The following is a 6,295-nucleotide window of genomic DNA, read 5'->3' on the forward strand; positions in this document are numbered from 1 at the left end:
CAGGATTGGAGTGCTGTAGGCAAGAAAGAGGTCCATAATACTTCAAACAGATTCTTGTGAATTTATTTCTCTAGACTTGCCCTCTCTGAGCTCCAGACTGCCTGCTCAGCATCTTTACTTACTTGGGTATTTAATAAGCATCTCAAATCTAATGTGAATGTGTTCTGCTGTAACAAATTTGTATGACTTCAGTGGCTTCAAACAACAGCAATCTATTGTCCCACAGTTCTGGAGGTCAGAAGTCTGAAATCTGTTTCATTGGGCTCAAGTCAAGGTGTCAGTAGGGCTGCGTTCTATCTGCAGGCTCAAGGGGAGAATTGTATCTTTGCTTTTTTTAACTTGTAGAGGCTGACTGTATTCCTTGGTTCGTAGTCCTTTGCTCCATCCTCAAATCCAGCAGCCAGCATCTTTGCTCTTCTCTCTCTTCTGGTTCAGCCCTTGTGTCTTCTGCATAGTCAGTAAGTACCTCAGACTCTGACTCTCCTGCATTCCTTTTACAGTAAGATTTGTGATTATATTGGTCTCACCCAGATAATCTAGGATAATCTCTCCATCACAACATGTTTAACTTAATTATGTAGGCAGAGTCTCTTTTACCAGATAAGGTAACAGTAGTCACAGGTTCTGGGGATTACAACATTGACATCCTTGGAGGAGTTCAGTCTACCACTGGATTAGATAGCTCTGAAATCTGTTCTTCCTCCAGCCTTCCTTATTTCTTTTAATAGTATGACTATTCCGAGGCCATTAACCTAGGAGTCCTCTTGATTTCTCTTTTCAAATCCTTATCTTTCCCATCCTTCTATCCCAGTTACCATTCTCTCATTCTTACCATCTACATCCAATCTAACATATATCCAAATCCAGTCTTAGTATTATTTCACTTCTACTCAACTGCATCTAGAATCTGTCCTCTTCTCACTAAAATCAGAAGCTTTTAGCATTTTGGAGCCCTAGGCCCTCATCGTATCTTACTCTTTTCACTCCTGGGTGTTCATAGTTAATTATGGTAGAAGGTAGTGTGGGCTAGGTGTCATGAGAGTGGCAAACGTGCTACAGGACTAGACTCCAGTCACTTTATTCCAACCACATGGAGAGGGGAAGTGAATGCTTACGTAGAAGAGGCCATGGAGAGAATTTGGGTCAGAGAATTTGGTGATTATCTATCGTGAAAGCCAATTGTAACTTCCAATGAAATATTTTAATCTTTTTTATTCTTAGGATAGTGAACACTTTCTCTTAACTGTTGGTAGTAGGGAATATAATTAATCTAACCTCTTGTTATTTTGAGTGACTCCTTCCCCTTCCTCCCCTTCCTGAAGGAGGAATATGGTTTTTTTAATTATTATTTTTTTTACCTTTGGGAGAGAGAGAACAGGGGAGACAGGCAGAAGGAGGGAGAGAGAGAGAGGGAGAGAGAATTTCTCAAATAAGCTCTATGCTCAGCACAGAGACTAATGTAGGGCTTGATCCCACAACTGTGGGAACATGATCTAAGCAGAAATCAAGAGTTGGATGCTCAACTGATTGAGCCACCCAAGGACCCCTTGAAAAAATATGTATTGTTTTGTTTAATTTTTTTTTAATGTTTATTTTTGAGAGAGAAAGAGAGACAGAGTGTGAGTGGGGAAGGGGCAGAGAGAAGGAGACACAGAATCCAAAGCAGGCTGCAGGCTCCAGGCTCTGAGCTGTCAGCACAGAGTCTGACGCAGAGCTCGAACTCATGAACCACGAGATCCTGACCTGCTCCAAAGTTGGGACACTGAACCGACTGAGCCACCCAGGCAACCCAAAATATGTTTAATAAAATTCTCAAGTAGCTGGTTTCCTGGATGTAAATGAACTATACATGGTCACACATGGTGGGGAGGATATTATAGCTTCAGAATGAAGTCAAGTATCTGAAAAGATAAAATAACCGCTGTTGAAATAACATCAAAATACAACTTCACATTTTATTATTTTGAATTCTTTTTCCATAATGTCCCCATATTTTGTGGGTGACTTTACAATTTAGTGAAATACAGAAAAACGTGTGATTACTTGAAGAAATTCATTTGTTAACATTAGTAGAAGATCTGGGAAATAACTATATAACTTCCCCCCCCCCCACTGTTAGAGAACAAAATTGTGGATTGGATTTTTAGCAGCCTCAGTGTACTGCTTTATTTGTTAAATGTGACCTTAGCAAATCCCACCTTAGTTAAATTCCTTAAGATGTGAAAGTGAAAGTTGGAGCATATTAAATCAGATATTCCAAGGAATAAAGTATTCTAGAAATTAAAATCGATTTTAAAGCAGAAATGCTGCTGAGCCCCCCTCTAAAACAAGGTGTAAAGATGTCCCTATTTACTTTTGACCCACTGGGTCATTTGTGGTATCATTGACTAAATTTGTTAACAGTAAGTACTTGACATTTTAGTTCTGTGAATACAAATGTTTATTGATTTTTTTTTCCTTCAGTAATGTGTACCAGGTGCTATGTGATATATTGGGTTAAACTTTACATTTTATGTTTTAGCATTTTTAAAAAAAAATTTTAAGTTCTTTATTTTGAGGGAGAGAGAGAGAGCACAAGTGGGGGAACAGAGAGAGAGGGGGAGAAAGAGAGAGAGAGAGAGAGAGAGAGAGAGAGAGAGAGAGAGAGAATCCCAAGCAGGATCCACACTGTCAGCACAGAGCCTGATGAAAGGAATCCATGAACTGTGAGATCGTGACCTGAGCTGAAATCAAGAGTTGGATGCTTAACCGACTGAGCCACCCAGGCACCCTGTGTTTTAAAAGCATTTGAAACAAAATGTATGTAGTTAGTTTGAGCCTTTTTTTGAAATACAGTCATAAGAATTATTTACAATATCTTAAAGAGTCCTAAATACATTACAGACTTTCTGTTTAAAAGGAGAACAATTTCCTGTCGATTAACAAAAAAAATTTTTTTTGGATATTTATTCATTTTTTTCGAGAGACAGAGTACTAGCAGGGGAGGGATAGGCACACACACACACACACACACACACACACACACACACACTCACACACTCACACTCACAGGATCTGAAGCAGGCTCCAGGCTCTGAGTTGTCAGCACAGAGTCTGATGGGGGCTTGAACTCATGAGCCATGAGGTCATGACCTAAGCCAAAGTCGGATGCTTAACTGACTGAGCCACCCAAGGGTCCCTCCCTGTCCATTTTTTAAAAATAGCTTTAATGAGCTATGATTCATGCACCATATAGCTTCCCCATTTCCTATTAATTTTTAAAACCACTTATTAGGGTCCTTTCCATACCTCCTTTTTTTAAAAAATGTTTATTTATCTTTAGAGAGAGAGCACATGAGCAGGAGAGGGACAGAGAGAATCCCAAGCACGCTCCATGCTGCTATCTCAGCCCCACACGGGGCTCAATACTCTGAACCATGAGATAATGACCTGAGCTGAAATCCAGAGTCAGATGCTTAACAGACTAAGCCACCCAGGTGCCCCACTACCTCCTTTTCTTAATGAATGGACAGAAATAAGTGGATTAAGGTTTATGAAAGAAGGGTATTCCAGGTATAGAGGACAGGTAAGATAAGGCCTTGAGGTAGAAGTGGGATGAAGTATTGAGAAGAACAGTGGTCTGGGTAAGAAGGAAAAAAAAATAATAGGAAGTTAAGTAGGTGTCTTAATGATGAATTATAAAGTAGATGGTAAGAAACTCAGGATTGTGTTTTTCTTAACCTTGGTTGGTGGGGCTCTGTTGAAAGGGTAATGCAGATAGAGAATAGGGATAACCCACAGCCTTAAGGGAATCAAACCTTCTTCACTGATGTTCCAGGGTACTGTATGTAGCCCTCTAGTGTTTTGCTCATTAGTACATTGTTATCAGATTCTTATTCTCTCTGCTTCTTGTCTAACTCTGCAACCACCTGACTACCCTCTCTACCATCGTAGCCCCCTCATGGCTTCTGTATACTCCCATGAGCTGTGGTATGGGATTTTCTATTCTTTCATCATTCCCCTGCTCTTAGCCCTCCAGTCCCTTCTCACTGCACTGAGAATAAAACTCAGAGTCCTTACTGGGGCCTTCCAGGCTCTGTAGGACTTGCCCTCAGCACCCTCTCTGGTCTCAGTTCATATTCTTCTCGCTCTTTGCTCACAGTGTTCCAGCGGTGACCTCTTTGTTCTTCCTCACACACATCTAGCATACTTCCAACATACTTCCAGAATGTTGTTTTTTCTGTCCTCCTTTATGCAGGCCTCTGTGTAATGTTAACCTTTTAGATTTCCCTGGCCCCCTATCTAAAGTGAAATCCACCCCCAACAGATCCCTTCTCCTGGTTAGTCTGAATATGCATCAGCTAGGATGTCAGCATGCACTCAGCAGTATTAAGTGCCCACTGGGTTCTAGGCACTGAGGATACTGCAGTACATTCAACACACCGAGCCTGCCTTCAAGGAGCTTACGTTCCACTGGGGGAGAGGGACAATAACCAAATGCAAAATAAATGTTTATTATAATGTCACATAGGAAAGTCTGATAAAAATAAAAGAGAAGCAGATAGAGGTCATATGGTCGTCTTCTTTCAGTATCCCTTTCTTTCCCCTTGGATGGGCTGATCCCTCTAAAAGTTTGAAGTTTTACTTCCTGGTTCCTGAGAAAAATTTTGCCAAATCCCATGCTGTAGACCAGGTGCTTCCTAAGGGTCTGGAGAAATGATTAGGAAGTAGTATTTTGGCTTTCTTGACCTGCTTTGTGTCCTTTTGCTGTGTTGTCTTGGCTTATACATTGTGTGCTTTCTCTTCGTATTTGTTTTGATTTTAGTCTGTCCTTTCTCCTGTTTTCCTTTCTTGCCCCTTCTTTCTCTCTTGTACTTTTTTCTCAGTTGCCATTTTGCTTTGCCCTCTGTGTCATTCCAGAGGTTGTCTCACTTAAATTCTTGCCTCCAGAAACCTTTCAATTTACCTCTTTTACATGCTCTTTTCTCTCCTTTGTTTGTTATGGGTGAAGAGATGTGAGAAAGAGAACGAGGCTGAAACATTCTTTCCTTCATTCTTTAATATTTGAAAATCTGCTTTGTGTAAGATATTGTGTCAGGTTCTGGGCTACCTCCATAAACAAAATACCCAGGTTCTCAGCTGGGGAAACAAAGAGGTTGGTGATTATTATTCATTCATTCATTTATTCAATAAATATTTATTGATACTAGGATACAGCGGTTGCCAGAAACAAAAATTCTTATGTTTTGGTAAGACACACATTAAGAAGACAGTTACACAAACAATAAATTATAGCTGTGTTGAGCCCTATGAAGGAGGGTTCCATAATGCTATGAGAATATGTAATGGGTTTGTTCTGGTCAGGAGAGATGGGGACAGCTTCCTTGAGTAAAGGTTGTATTGAGATCTGAGGCATAGTAAGAATTAGCTAGGCAAAGACAATAGGGTAGAAGGATTAGCAGATGCAGAAGTCCAGGGCTAAGGTGGGGTTTGGAGCATTTGAAGAATTGAAAGGATGGAGAGCAGGGTGGAGCACTGCTGAAGAAGCAGTCTGGGTTTAGAACCTGCAGAGCTTTTGTAAGCCCTCTTAAGGGTTTCGTCTTTATTCTGTGAGCAATAAGTTGTTTTTGAAAAGTGCTGTAAGCACGGGAAAGGGGGGAGAGGAGTATTTAAAAATCTTTATTTTTTACACTGGTCTGAATGCTGTGGAGAATAAATGGGAGTTGAGCAAGGGGTGAGAGAAAGGACGTGGGAGTGCCAGTTAGGAGCCATAGTGGCAGTCTAGAAGAGAGATGGGGTTAAGGGCTAGCAAAGATTTTAAGTGTCCAAAGCTACCCTCATTTCCTATTAAAGGTACTTATTTCTCCAAAATACTTTGTTTTGTTTTTTCAAAAAATTGTTTTTGAAAGTTGATTCACCATGAAAGACACAGATGCAGTAAAACTTAAGTTCATTCAAAGGAGAAATGAAGGATGATTTAAATAAGGGATGTGAATGGAATTATCCTACATAATCTAGGATAAAGGTGACTACTGAAATTGAGTGTGTAACTTAGCTCCGGGCTCCTGGAAGCCTAGGCAAAGAAGGAAATGGGATGGTTTAGCAAAAGGAAGCATGCTAGTTCAGCAAGAGATGTAATCCTGCCCTTATGAAGCATGTAAAGTACTTTATTGTTGAAATAACATTAAACAACCTGGACAGGGTGCAAATTATTGAAACCTAAGACCTTGGCTCTTGAGATCATGGCATTAATCCATTTTTTTGGTAGTAGGTCACATTGGTATTTCCAAAAGTAAAACTCAGAGAAATACAGAGC

At 40.3% G+C, this 6,295-nt stretch overlaps 1 protein-coding gene across 1 annotated transcript in view; it reads left to right on the top strand.

The window, feature by feature from the left end:
- The window catches only part of SH3D19 (SH3 domain containing 19), a 189,479-nt gene that overhangs the window by 25,931 nt on the left and 157,253 nt on the right, over window positions 1-6,295 (top strand). The gene's annotated exons all lie outside the window — the stretch shown is intronic.

Source organism: Neofelis nebulosa, chromosome 3 (assembly GCF_028018385.1).
Source record: "Neofelis nebulosa isolate mNeoNeb1 chromosome 3, mNeoNeb1.pri, whole genome shotgun sequence".
In the NCBI taxonomy this organism is placed as follows: domain Eukaryota; kingdom Metazoa; phylum Chordata; class Mammalia; order Carnivora; family Felidae; genus Neofelis; species Neofelis nebulosa.